The 15,117-nt window shown below is 38.2% G+C and overlaps 1 non-coding gene across 1 annotated transcript; it reads right to left on the reverse strand.

The window, feature by feature from the left end:
• Window positions 1–441: 441 nt before the first annotated feature.
• On the reverse strand, window positions 442–548 carry LOC129481388 (U6 spliceosomal RNA). Its single transcript, XR_008657395.1, has one exon. It is a non-coding gene; the product is annotated as a U6 spliceosomal RNA (small nuclear RNA).
• Between the last annotated feature and the right edge of the window lie 14,569 nt (window positions 549–15,117).

The following is a 15,117-nucleotide window of genomic DNA, read 5'->3' on the forward strand; positions in this document are numbered from 1 at the left end:
GACGTCAGTTCATTAGTGGAGACGGTGTGTCATGCAAGTATTCTCGTCCATCCAGCTAGCTGTCCTGTGACTCATGTAGCAAACTGCAGTTTATAAAGTCCTTGGCAAATGTTCTTGTTACAGGCATACATGCGTAAGAGCCCTTCAGGGTCTTTGTATTAGATTTTTTTTCCACAGGCATGTGTATATGAGAGTTCTCCCTTCTCAACCTCCTGGCTTTATTTATTTATTTTGTTAGGGTTTGGCACAAGCTACTCCATGTCAATTCTGACAGCTTGCACGGTATCATAACATTTACCATTTTAATTGTTAAATGTATAGTTCAGTGGCAGTAAGTACACGTTCCTATTGTTGTGCAGCCATGACCAGCATCATTTCTAGAACTTTCTCATCTTGCAAAACTGAAACTTCATACCCATTAAACAATAACTATCCAATCCCCAAAATACATAATGCTTCACAAAGTTTTATGTGATCCTTATGCAGAGGCCATGCTAATTTACTCGGTATCATTTCAATTTTAGTATATGTGCTGACAAATTGAGCACCCAAATTCTTTCCTATTGGTGACTGTTTTTTTCCCATCTATATGTGATAGTACCTGGGGGTAACCCAAAGACATCATCCTGGTAGCTCTATGATTTGTTTAACATGCTGTGGTTAAGAGCCAATTGTTTAATCTGATTATTTTGCCTTGAGGCAACTTTACAGATATTTTAAAGAATATGTTTGTTAGTAAGTTGATTCAATTTGGAAATATCTGTCTTCTTTCTCCATTTTTCCTGTTTGTTCTATAAGACATATGGCTGGGTAACCAGAGATGCTCATTTTTTTATCCTGAAAATTTTGTGTGCTTGTGAGTTATATGGACATGGAGAAGTTTTGAGGGCAGGGCAGTTCCTTCATAATGTGAGAAATCAACTATTTAGTACGTCCTTCTAGGAAATTTTTATTTCTCTTTTTAAATGTACAAGATTTTAACCCTTCTGTTTTAAAAGATTTCTTCTATGTATAATTCTTTTCAAAGGTACCTTGAATTCTAGAAATATTTAGCAGACTATGTTCTACCTAATTTCTCCAGTTTAGTTGGGGATACATTTTTTAAAACTGTGCCAAAAATTTAAACAAATTTCTCTGATACTGAAATATACTCAGTGCTTAATGTTGTTTCACCTTGCCATGAAAAGTGTTTGTATTTCGTTTTTTTCCCTCTTCTGGGACATATTTTTTCAAATTAATTGGACAAATATCTAGGACTATGATTCCTGGATCATATGATAAGACTACATTAGCTTTATAAGAAAGTGCCAAAATTTCTTTCAAAATGGCTGTAGCATTTTGCATTCCCACCAGCAATAAATAAAAGTTTCTGTTGCTCCACATCCTTGCCAGTATTTGGTATTTTCAGTTTTTTTTTTTAATTTTAGCCATTCTAACTGGCGTATAGTGGTATCTCATCATTTTTTTTTCAATGTGCAATTACCTAGTGACAAATGGTGCTGCGAATTTTTTCATATGCTTATTTTTCATCTGTAAATCTTCTTTGGTGATATATCTGTTCAGATCTATACATTGTTGTATTGAATTTGCTAATATTTTGCTGAGGATTTTTTTGTTCATGTTCATAAGAGATACTGTTCTATAGATTTCTTTTCTTGTAATGTCCTTATTTGGATTGGCTATTAGGGTAATGCTATGGCCCATTGAATGGATTTTTCATTTTCAGGCTTTATTCTGCCTGTAGAAATTAGTATCTCCTTAGTTCAAATTCTTCAGTGATTAATTTGTTTGGTGATCAGTTTTGTTTATTGAAATAGTCTGTTTTGGCTATGCTGGGTCATCTGGCCTTTTATATAAATTTCAAAATTACCTGGTTTGTATTTCTAACTAATTTTCTTGATACTTCAGTAGAAATTGTAGTATGCGTGTATTTTAATTTGAGGAAAATTGACACTATGTTGAATATTCCAAAACATAAACGCATTATGTCTTTCCATTTATTTAGGTCATCTTTGATTTCCTTCACGAGCATTTTAAAGTTTTTAGAATGTAGATTCTCTACATTTTTGGTTCAATATATACCTAAGTGTTCCTTATTTATAGTAGTTGTAAATGGTATTATGTTTGAAAATTTGATTTTCAATTTTTCGTTACTAGCATACAGAAATTTTCAATTTTTTGAATTTCTCTTATATCCTATGACCTTGTCACTATTAGTTCTCAAAATTGTTTTTCATTTTTATTGGTTGATGCCTTATAATTGTCATACCATCTACAATTACAAACAATTTTATTTCTTTCTTTCCAATCATTATGCTTTTTATTTCTTTGCCTTGCCTTATTACACCGGCTAAGACTGAAATGTACTGTTAAATATGAGTGGTAACAATGAACGTCTTTGCTTTATTTCTAATCTTTGGAATAAAATAGTATATCAATATTAAGTATGATGTTAACCATAGGCTTCTTGTGAATGCTTTTTATCAGGTTGAGACACTTTCTTTCTATTTCTAATTTTCAGAGAGTTTTATTATCAATTTATTTTTGTCAAAGATCTCTTATGTATCAGTTGATATCTTGTAATTTTTTCTTTAAAAATTAATGTGATAAATTATATTGATAAATTTTATGTATTGAACCAAACTTTCATCCTTGGGGAGAAAAAAAATCTCTTGGTTGTGGCATGCATTCTTTTTATATGTTCTGGATTGGATTTGCTAATATTTTGTTGGGAATATTTGCATCTTTATTCATGAAGGACATTAGTCTTTAAAAAACATCTTTAATTTTTGTATTAGGTGTTGGCTTTATAAAGTGAGTCGAGGCGGGGATCCATGATCTCATCTCACTGCTCCTTGTGACACAGACATGGCTTCTGTTCATAAGTCCCTATTAAATCTTTCTTTCTAAGAAACTGTATTTGTCAGCCTTTTTCTTCGGCTTCTCAGCTTCCTCAGACTTTGGGATAGTGTATTAGTCTGTTTTCACACTGCTATAAAGAACTTTCTGAGACTGGGTAATTTATAAAGAAAAGAGGTTTAATTGATTCATAGTTCCACATGGTTGGGGAGACCTCAGGAAACTTACAGTCATGGTGGAAGGGGAAGCCGACCTGTCTTACATGGCAGCAGGCAAGAGAGAGCGTGTGGAGCAGGAATTGTCAAATGTTTATAAAACCATCAGATCTCGTGAGAACTCACTCACTATCATTAGAAAAGCATGGGGGAAACCACCCCCATGATCCAATCACCTCCCACTAGGTCCCTCCCTCGACAAGTGGGGATTATGGGGATTACAATTTGAGATGTGATTTGGGTGGGGACATAAAGCCAAAGCATGTCAGGTAGGTTTGCATAGAACCGCCCACTGTGAAACTTGTGGTAAGCCAGGCCAGGAGCTGAGAGACCAAAATATGGGCAAAGGGAATTAATCAACCATGGAAGAAGTCCATGGGGTACATCCCAGGTGGCAGCCATTTCTATTTGGAGTAGTGTGGCTCTACCTTTTAGATGCTTCTGCATGAGTATATGGATGCCTTGAAAACACCAGCATGTTTAGAGAAATTGTTAGCTGTGAGCCATCTATCACCCTGTGGTAAGGAATGGTGGTGAGCTGCCACTGCAGCAGATGGCCACTTCTGTGGGCTGTCTGTTTGGCAACAGAAGCCCAGCTAGCAGAAGCAAAGTAAAATGGCTTCAGTAGGAATTACAATTGGAAACAGTTTCTCTTTACAGAGCTTGATAGTAAAAAGTTGACTTAATTAAAACTACAACCTGAGCTATATATGTATACCTATGTATTGTTTTAAGGCCTCTGTTCTCTCTAAAACTTCTCAGTCAACTGAATCCTGACTGTGCCTCTATTTCCTTCTGCCTGTCCCTCCTTCCTCTTGCCAGCCTCAATGCCACATGAAGGAACAACAAAAGAAAGAATTATGACAGCCTGGGATCCCTTGGGGAAAATGGAAAAGGCCCCAGGTTTCTCTTTTGGGGAGAAACCTATTTTTCTTCATGGTACCCCCAAAGTTGTAAGTGGACAGATAAAACTCTGCTCTCTTTTGTATTGAATTATCTTTGGCTTTTTGGGGAGTACCATAGATTGCTTGACACTGTGAGAGGATTTGACCTTGATGTGTGTTTGATGGTTGGTAGTGTGATGGTGAGCAAGCGCTATAGTGTTGGAGGTGACTAAGGACAGTCATATGGAGGAGATGGTCATTGCTACAGGGGGCTGCTAAGTTCTTTGTATGTCTGGATAAGAAAAGCACAGGTTAGACCCTAAAAACTTCGTGCTTTCTTGGCCCTGTTCCTTAAAGAACTCTGTCCTAAAATCAGTTATCTAACTAAGAAACAAGCTAAGTTGAAAAGACCACCTATCAAACTAAATCAGTCTTTGAAGCTCTTTGTAAAAGTAATTTACATATTTAAAAGAAATCTCAATTTTTAAAGGCTTACCTGTCTCTGCATTTAAACCACTAGCAACTTCATGGGGAACAGAATGGTTTAAAGTTTACATAACAAACACTGCTTTTGTTTAGATCTAAGTTCTGTGTCTTTGAGATGTAAATTTTCTACCTAGTTCCCCCTGAGTCCTGTCTTTGGAGACGCTAATTTAAAGTTGCTTCCCCAACAATTGTTTAGGGCATAAAACAGCTATTTAAGAGATTGACAGCCTAAAGTTGGGGTGAAACTTTGAAAACTGGGAAATGAAAAACTCTATAAACACAAGATCTGCTTCTTTCTGAGTGTCTGTTATGTTGATATGCGTCCTATGTAAGTGATATTTCACTACAAAATATACAAACAAGCTCTAATCAATTGGATTAAAGATAAATTAAACACATAAATCAAATATTTTATTAGAAAAATAAAAGTTAGCTCAAATGCCTGTTAGTTCATATGCTTTAATAATCTTTGGTAAATAAAACTAATTTCAAAATTCTCTTCAATGATTTAAAATCTGAAATCACGCTATGGTAAATTAAGCAATTCTAGAGTTATTACTAGGAATTTGGGTTACTAAGAGTTAGATTCGTAGTTAATATATGTAATTAAAACTGCTCAATGTAGGAAAAGCTATTCTACATACGGAGTGTTCATATAAAGAAAAATATGTGATTTTGGGAAAGAAGGTTATGAAAACATGAAGATGTGGTTTGGCTTAAAGGAAAAGTAACTTTGTCTAGTTGAGAGGCTATTTAAAGGTTGTTTCAAATGAAGAAAAAAATGATACAGTTAAAACTAAATGGATAGAAAGAGAAAGGACAAAAGGGTGGAAATGTGAAAGTTTTGAGTACTGGGTGGCTGCATGGTCATCCATGGTACGGAGCTGTAGCTGTGCTGCAACACGTTCACCAAAAGTAAAAGTTACTGGTGGAATTTAGAGATGGCTCAAATGCCTGGGGATTTGGTTCAATGGATGCATAAAGAGAAGCAAACTAAGATGCAAAAAGCAAAATATTCAATCCTTTGGTTATTGTTATCTATAATTGCTAAAATGGAAGAAAGAAAGTGCTGGGTTGAACTTTGAGGCTGGACTAAGCTTGGGTGCAGGGCTGTTGGAGCTCAGATCGCTAGCCTTGAAGCTACCTACTAAGGGAAAAAAATGCCAGGGACAAAATAAAATGACTCTCAGTCCTGTGGTTACCACAAAGGTAATCAGTGGTGGGGTGGTTGGGGCGGGGGCGATGGAGGCAAAACTAAGTAACTTTTAAAACCAGAAAGTAAAATGTAAAAAAAAAAATAAGTAAGTTTCATTTTGTGGATTGATATTGTCAGCTTCCTGAGAAACCTTTACTAAACTGGATCATGGGAGCAACTATTTTGGGATCAGTGTGTTTCATTTTGAATGCTGCAGAGTAAAGGAGCATGTTTGGGCTGATTCAGGACCCACAGCTCACTATTGAACAGGTGCAGTTGCTTAGTGATGTTGAACATTTTTTCATATATGTGTTGGCTATTTGTATGTCTTTTATTTTTGAGAATGTATATTTAAATGTATATTTAAATGGAATTATCATTATTATATTTCTTCAAAGTTTTTTGAGTTCCTTGAATATTCTGGATATTAGTTCCTTGTCAGATGAATAATTTGCAAATATTTTTTTCATTCAACAGGTTGTCTCTTCACTGTGTTGATTGTTTCCTTTGCGGTGCAAAAGCTTTTTAGTTCAATATAGTCCTATTTGTCTATTTTTGTTTTTCTTTTTGGCTTGTGCTTTTGGGATCTTAACCATAAAATTTTTGCCTAGACTAATGTCCTGGAGTGTTTCCCCTATGTTTTCTTCTAGAAGATTTACAGTTTTGAGTCTTATATTTAAGTCTTTAATTCATTTTGAGTTGATTTTTCTATATGGCAAAATACAGAGTTCTAGTTTCATTCTTCTGCATATGGATATCTAGTTTCCCAATATCATTTATTAAAGAGGATATCTTTTCCTCAATGTATGTTTTTGGTGCCTTTATCAAAAATCAGTGGACTAAAATACGTAAATCTGTTTCTGTGTTCTCAATTCTGTTCTGTTGATTTATGTGCCTATTTTTATATCAATATCATACCGTTTTGATTACTATACCCTTGTCATATATTTTGAAGTCAGATAGTGTGATGCCTCAAGATTTGTTTGTTTTGCTCAAAATTTCTTTGGCTATTCGGGCACCTTTTTGCTTCCATATGATTTTTAGAATTTTTTTTCTATTTCTGTGAAAAATGCTTCAGTATTTCATAAAGATTGCATTGAATCTGTATGTTGCTTTGGGTAATATGGTTATTTTAACAAGATTAAGTCTTCTAATTTGAGAGTATAGAATGCCTTTCCATTTGTTTGTGTCCTTTTCAATTGATTTCATCAGTGTTGTCATTTTCCTTATAGAAGTCTTTCACTTCCTTGGATAAATATATTCCTAAGTATTTTATTTTATTTCATTTGTAGCCATTGAAAATGAGATAGTCTTCTTGATTTCTTTTTCAGTGAATTCATTCTCAGTTTAGAGAAATAGTAAGTTTTGTATGTTGATTTTGTATCCTGCAACTTTACTGAATTGAGATCTAAGAGATTTTGATAGATAATTTAGTGTTTTTTGTTTTTGTTTTGTTTTTTTTTTAACATAAGAACTTGTGCTCTGAAAAAAGGAATAATTTGACTTTCTTTTTTCCAGTTTTGATGAATTTTATTTCTTTCCATTGCCAAATAGCTCTGGTTAGAACTTCCAGTACTATGTTTAACAGCAGTGGTGAAAGTGGGCATCTTTGTCTTATTCCAGTTCTTAAAGAACAGCTTTCAGCTTTTCTCCATTCAGTGTGATGTAGCTGTGTTTGTCATAAATGCATTTTATTATTTTGAGGTAAGTTCTTTCTATGCCTACTTTATTGAAAGCTTTTTTCATAAAAGACATTTAATTTTATATAATTCTTTTTCTGAATCTATTGAGATGATCAGATGGTTTTGTTCTTCATATTTTTGATGTGAATGGCTCACATTTACCTATTTGCATGTGCTGAACCATCCTTACAATACTGGTATAAATCCCATTTGATCATGGTGTATTCTTTTTGATATGCTTTTGGATTCAGTTTGGTTGTATTTTGTTAAAAATTCTTGTGTTTATGTTTATTAGAAATATTAGCCTGTAGTTTTCTTTTATATTGTGTCTTTGTATGGTTTTCATATCAATGCATCTCTGCCCTCATAGAATAAGTTAGAGAGAATTCCTTCCTCTTTAATTTTTTTGGAATAGTTTGAGGAGAATTGTTGTTCTTCTTTGTAAGTCTAGTAGAGTTTGACAGTGAAGTCATAACATTCTGGGCTTTTCCTAGTTGGGAGGCTTTTGAATACAAATTCAATCTTGATGCCTGTTATTGGTCTGTTCATGTTTTCTATTTTTTCCTGATTCAAGATTGGTAGGTTTATGTGTCCATGAATTTATCTACTTTCTCAGTGTTTTCCAGTTTATTTCTGTATACTTGTTTGTAGTAGTCTCTGGTGATCTTTTCTATTTCTGTGCTATCAGTTGTCATGTTCCCTCTTTGTTTCTGATTTTGTTCATTTTTTGGGTATTCTCTCTTTTTTACTTGGTTAATGTCGCTATCAGTTTATAAATTTAGTTTATCTTTCAAAAAACCAACTTTTTATTTCATTCATTCTTTGTATGGTTCTTCTTTGTTCTTTATTATTTCTTTCCTTCTACTAATTTTGGGCTTGGTTAGTTATTGATTTTCCAGTTAATTGAGGTACATTTTAGCTTGATTATTCAAAACCATTCAATTTTTTTGATTTAGGCATTTATTACTATAAACTTTTCTTTAGCACTACTTTTGTTGTATTCCATAGGCTTTGGTATTTTTTTGTAAATTTTTATTTGTTTTAATAAGTTTTTTAAATTTTCTTTTACTCTAGTTGTATCTTTACAGGTGAAGTTAGTCTCTTGTAGGCAGCATATAGTCGAAACATGTTTTTTCAATACATTCAGCTATTTTATACATTTAAATGGAAAATTCAATCCATTTTATTCAAGATTATTACTGATATGTAAGAACTTATTCCTGACATTTTGTTAATTTTTTTTCTAGTTGTTTTGTGTATGCTTTCTTCCTTTACTTCTCTCCTGTTATTTATCATTGTTATTTGGTGGTAGTGCTAACTTTGAATTCTTTTTCGTATTCATTTTTGTGTTTGCTTTATCAATATGTTTTGTTCCTTTGTGCTTTCATAATGGTAGATACTGTCCTTTTGCTTCAATGTGTAGAATTCCCTTAAGAATTTTTTGTAGGGCTAGTCTGGTCGTGATGCATTCCCTTAGTTTTTACTTGTCTGGAAAAGGTTTTACTTCTTCTTCATTTATAAAGTATAATTTGCTGGCTATAGTATTTTTGGCTTAGTTTTTTTTTTTTTTTTTTTTTTTAGCACTTTGAATATATCATTCCATTCTCTTCTGGGCTGTAGGATTTCTACTGAAAACCAGTTGGAAGTCTGATGAGAATTCTTTATATGTGACTAGACAATTTTTTCTTGCTGTTTTTAGAATTATCTCTTTGTCTTTGTGTATTAGGCCATTCTTGCTTTGCTATAAAGAAATATCTGAGACTAGGTAATTTATTAGAAAAGAGGTTTAATTGGTTCACAGTTCTGCAGGCTATTCAGAAATCATAGCACTGGCATCTGCTTCTGTGGGGGGCCTCAGAAAGCTTTTACTCATGGCAGAATATGAAATGAGAGCAGGTATATAATGTGAAAAAAGCAGAAGGAAGTAGTAGGGGTGGAGATGTAACATAATTTTTTTTTTTTTTTGAGATAGACTCTTACTCTGTTGCCCAGGCTGGAATGCAGTGGTATGATCTAGGCTCACTGCAACCTCTACCTCCCAGGTTCAAGCAATTCTAGTGCCTCAGCCCCCTGAGTAGCTGGGATTACAGGCATGTGCCACCCTACCTGGCTAATTTTTGTATTTTTAGTAGAGACGGAGTTTCACCATGTTGGCCAGGCTGGTCTCGAACTCCTCACCTCAGTTCATCCATCTGCCTTGGCCTCCCAAAGTGCTGGGATTGCAGGCATAAGCCACCGTGCCCGGCCAGATTTCACATACTTTTAAGTGATTAGATCTTATGTGAACTCAGAGCAAGAGCTCACTTATCACCAATGCCATGACAAAAACCAAGGGATCTGCCCCCATGATGTAAACACCTCCATCCAGGCCCTACTTACAACACTGGGGATTACATTTCAACATGAGATTTGGGCAAGGACAAATATCCCAACTATATCATTGTGCCCCTAGCCCTTCCTAAATCTCATGTCCTTTTTACATTTCAAAATACAGTTACCTTTTCTCAGTAGTCCCTCCAAAGTCTTGCCTCATTCTAGCATTAACTCAAAAGTCCAAAGTCCAAAGTCTTATCTGAGACAAGGAAAATTCCTTCTGCCTATGAATGTGTAAATTCAAAGGCAAGTTATTTACTTCCAGAATTTAATGGTGGTATAGGCACTGGGCAAATATTCCCATCCCCAAAAGGAGGTATTGGCCAAAAGAAAGGGGATACAAGTCTCAGGTAAATCCAAAATTCATCAAGGAAGTCATTAAACTTCAAAGCTCCAAAATAATCTCTTTTTACTCCATGTCCCACATCCAGGGCAAATGGGTTCAAGGGGTGAGCTCTGTAGACCTCAGGAATCTCCACCTGTGTGGCTTTGCAGGGTTCAGCCCCCAAGGCTGCTTTCACAAGTTGTTGAGTGCCTGTGGCTTTTCCAGGTGCAGGGTGCAAGCTGCCAGTGAATCTACCATTCTCAGATCTGGAGGGCAGTGGCCCCTGATATGGTTTGGCTGTGTCTCCATTCAAATATCATCTTGGATTGTAGCTCCCATAATTCCCATGTGTTGTGGGAGGCACTTAGTGGGAGATAATTGAATCATAGGGGTGGTTTTCCTCCATACTGTTCTTGTGGTAGTAAATAAGTCTCACAAGATTTGATGGTTTTATAAAGAAGAGTTTTCCTCCACAAGCTCTCTTCTTTTCTTGTCTGCTGCCATGTGAGACATGTCTTTCACCTTCCATCATGATCATGAGGCCTCCCCAACCATGTAGAACTGTGAGTCCATTAAACCTCTTTCTTTTGTAAATTGCCCAGTCTCAGGTATGTCTTTATTAGCAACATAAAATAGAACTAATACAGCCCCATTCTCACAGCTCCACTAGGCAGTGACCCAGTGGGGATTCTGTGTGGGGGCTCCAGCCCCATGTTTCCCCTTGTCGCTGCCCTATTAGAGGTTCTCTGTGAGGGCTCAACACTGTCAGTAGAATCCTGCCTCAGCACCCAGGTTTTTCCATACATTCTTTGAAATCTCAGCAGAGGGGAAAATATGGTTTTGCTCAATGTTCCCACCCAAATCTTGCTATGAATTGTATTAATCCCCACATGTCAAGGGTAGGACAGGGTGGAAGTAATTGGATCATGGGGGTGGTTTCCCCATGCTATTCTCATGATAATGAGTAAGTCTCACAATATCTAATGGCATTTCCCTGCTAGCACTCATTCTGTCTCCTGCCACCCTGTGAAGTGGTGCCTTCTGCCATGATTGTTAAGTTTCCTGAGGCCTCCACAGCACTGCAGAAATGTGAGTCAATAAAATCTTTTTACTTTACAGATTACTCAGTCTTTGGTATTTCTTCATAGCAGTGTGAAAATGGGTCAATACAGTAAATTGGTACCAGGAGTGGGGTGTTGCTATAAAGACACCCCAAAATGTGGAAGTGACTTTGGAACTGGGTAACAGGAAGAGGTTGGAACAGTTTAGAAGGCTCAGAAGAAGCACAGAGAAATGTGGAAAAGTTTGGAACTTCTTAGAGATTTGGAAGGCTCAGAAGACAGGAAGATGTAGGAAAGTTTGGAACTTCCTAAAGACTTGTTGAATGGCTTTGATCAAAATTCTGATGGTGATGTGGACACTAAAATAAAGGCTGAGGTGGTCTCAGATGGAGATGAGGAACTTCTTGGGAACTGAAGCAATGGTGACTCTAACTATGCTTTATCAAAGAGATGGCAGCACTTTGCCCCTGTGCTAGAGATCTGTGGAACTTTGAACTTGACAGAAACCATTTAGGGTAACTGGCAGAAGAAATTTCTAAGTGGCAAAGTGTTCAAGACAAAGCAGAGAGTAAAATTTTGGAAAATTTGTAACCTGAGAGTGCAATAGAAAATAAAAACCCATTTTCTGAAGAGAAATTCAAGCCTGCTGCAGAAATTGGCATAAGTAACCAGGAGCTGAATGTTAATCACCAACACAATGGGGAAATATGTCCAGGGCATGTCAGAGACATTCTCATCAGCTCCTTTCATCAAAGACCCAGAGGCCTAGGAAGGAAAAATGCTTTCATGGGCTGGGCCTAGGACCCCCCTGCTCTGTGCAGCTTTAGGACATGGTACCTTGTGTCCTAGGTGTGTCTGTCCCAGCCATGGCTAAAAGGGGCCAATGTGCAGCTCAGGATTTTACTTCAGAGGGTGCAAGTCCCAAGCCTTTGCAACTTACATGTGGTGTTGGGTTTGTGGCTCTACAGGAGTCAAGAATTGAGGCTGGGACGCCTCCACTTAGATTTCAGAGGATGTATGGAAATGCCTGGATGTTCAGGCAGAATTTTGCTCCAGGGGCAGAGCCCTCATGTAGAACCTCTCTTAGGGCAGTGCAGAAGGGAAATGTGGGGTTTGGGCCCTGCCACACAATCCCCACTGGGGCACTGCCTAGTGGAGCTGTGAGAAGAGGGCCACTATCCTCCAGACTCCAGAATGGTAGATCCACCAAGAGCTTGCACTGTATGCCTAGAAAAGTCACAAGCACTCACAGTCAACCCATGAAAGCAGCCAGGAGAAGGTTTGTACCCTGTAAAGACACAGGGGCAGAGCTGCCCAAGGCTGTGATATCTCACTTCTTCCATCAGCATGACCTGTATGTGAGACATGGAGTCGAAGGAGATCATTTTGGAACTTTGAGGTTTAATGATTTCTCTTTTGGATTTCAGACTTGCATGCAGCCTTCAGCTCCTTTTTTGTGTCAATTTCTTCCATTGGGAATGGTTGTATTTACCCAATGCCTGTACCCTCATTATACCTAGGAAGTAGCTAACTTACTTTTGGTTTTACTTGCCTTGTCTTAGTTGAGACTGTGGACTTGAACCTTTGCGTTAATGCTGGAATGAGTTAGGACTTTGGAGGACTGTTGAAATGCCACAATTGTGTTTTAAAATATGAGTACATGAGACTTGAGAAGGACTAGGGGTGGAATAGTATGGTTTGGCTCTGTGTCCCCATGCAAATCTCACCTTGAATTGTAAAAAATCTTCATGCGTCAAATGTGGGACCAGGTGGAAGTAATTGTATGATGGGGGCAATTTCCTCCTATGCTGTTCTTGTGATAATGAGTGAGTCTCACAAGATCTGATGGTTTTATAAGCATCTGTCATTTGCCCTGATGGCACTCATTCTCTTTCCTGCTAGCCTGTGAAGGGGTGACCCACAGGCCCCACATCTCATATAAGGCACCATGGCTTGGGGCTTGCACCCTCTGAAGCCATGGCTTGAACTATACCTTGACCCCTTTCAGCCATGGCTGGAGCTGAAGCAGCTGGGACGCTGGGCACCATTTCCTGAGGCTGCACAGAGCAGGGGGGTCTTAGGCCCAGTGCACAGTACCATTATTTTTCCCTCCTAGGCCCTCAGGAGGGGTCTGATGGGAGAGGCTGCTGTGAAGGTCTCTGACATGCCTTGAGACATTTTTCCTTATTGTCTTGGTGATTAACATTTAGCTCTTTGTTACTTATGTAAATTTCTGCAGCAGGCTTGAATGACTTCTTAGAAATTTTTTTGTTTTTTCTTTTTGGAGACAGAGTCTCACTGTGTTGTCCAGGCTGGAGTGCAGTGGCACAATCTTGACTCACTGAAACCTGTGCCTCCTGGGTTCAAGAAATTCTTCTGCCTCTTCCAAGTCACTAGGACCACAGGTGCACACTGCCGTGCCTGGCTAATTTTTTGTATTTTAGTAGAGATGGGGTTTTGCTGTGTTGCGCAGGCATGGTGGCTCATGCCTGTAATCCTAGCACTTTGGGAGGCCGAGGTAGGAGGATTGACTGAGCTCAGGAGTTTTTTTCCTTTTCTATCACATCACCAGGCTGGAAATTTTCCCAACATTTATGCTCTGCTTCCTCTTGAGTGCTTTGCCACTTAGAAATTTCTTACGTCAGATACCCCAAATTGTCTTTCTCAAGTTTGAAGTTCCACAAATCTCTAGGGCAAGTGCAAAATGCTGGCAGTCTCTTTGCTAAGGCATAGCAAGAGTCGTCATGATCCATTTCCCAAGAAATTTCTCCTTTGCATCTGAGACCACCTCAGCTTGGACTTCATTGTCCATATTACTATCAGCATTTTTATCAAAGCCATTCAACAAGTCTCTAGGAAGTTCCAAACTTTCCCACATCTTCCTGTCTTCTGAGCCCTCCAAATCTCTAGGAAATTCCAAACTTTTCCACATATTTCTGTGCTTCTCTGAGCCCTCCAAACTGTTCCAACCTCTGCTTGTTACCCAGTTTCAAAGTCACTTCTACATTTTTGGGTATCTTTACAGCAACAACCCATGCCTGGTACCAATTTACTGTGTTAGTTCATTCTCATGCTGTTGTAAGGATATAGCCAAGACTGGGTAATTTATAAAGGAAAGAGGTTTATTTGACTCACATTTCTGCAGTCCTGGGAAGGCCTCAGGAAACCTACAATTATGGCAGAAGGGGAAGCAAACACATCTTTCCTCACAAGGCAGCAGGAGAGAGGAGAATGAGAACTGAGCAAAAGGGGAAGCCCCTTATTAAACCATCAGCCCTCGTGAGAACTCACTATTATGAGAATAGCATGAGAATAACTGCCGTTATGATTTTATTGCCTCTTGCTGCATCCCTCCCACTACATGTGGGGATTATGAAAACTACAATTTAAGAAGAAATTTGGGCAGGGACACAGCAAAACCATATCAGGAAGTATGCTCAAGTTGTGGGGAGAGCAGTTGTTACAGGCCAAGTAGGCCTGTCCTTAGGTTTTCCAATTCTATGCATGGACATGTGCTATGGTGGACAATGTGGGGTGATTCCTATGAAACTTGTTTGGATTGCAATGTCAGTGACAGTAGCAGGCAAGGAGAGCCTGATTTCAGTGCATGTGCAAGTGTGTTGCAGCTCTGCTGTTGGGGGAGGCAGAGTCATTTTCAGTGGCAACAGCCTTCGTTAGTTGTTTTTTAGGATCTGAGAAACACATACTTCGCCCTCTGTGGTGGCTGCACTGACTGGGTAGGTGGCGATCAAGGAGACCCTGTCTTCCAGGCATGCACAAGTTCATAGTAACCCTACTGCTAAGAAGATGGGTAGGTTACTGGGGTGGAGCCAAGATGGCCGAATAGGAACAGCTCCGGTCTCCAGCTCCCAGCCCCAGCGACACAGAAGACGGGTGATCTCTGCATTTCTGCTTGAGGTACTGGTTTCATCTCACTAGGGAGTGCCTAACAGTGGGTGCAGGACAGTCGGTGAAGCGCACTGTGCGCGAGCCGAAGCAGGGTGAGGCATTGCCTCACTCGGGAAGCACAAGGGGTC

The sequence above is a fragment of the Symphalangus syndactylus genome, chromosome 4, assembly GCF_028878055.3.
Source record: "Symphalangus syndactylus isolate Jambi chromosome 4, NHGRI_mSymSyn1-v2.1_pri, whole genome shotgun sequence".
NCBI classification, from domain to species: domain Eukaryota; kingdom Metazoa; phylum Chordata; class Mammalia; order Primates; family Hylobatidae; genus Symphalangus; species Symphalangus syndactylus.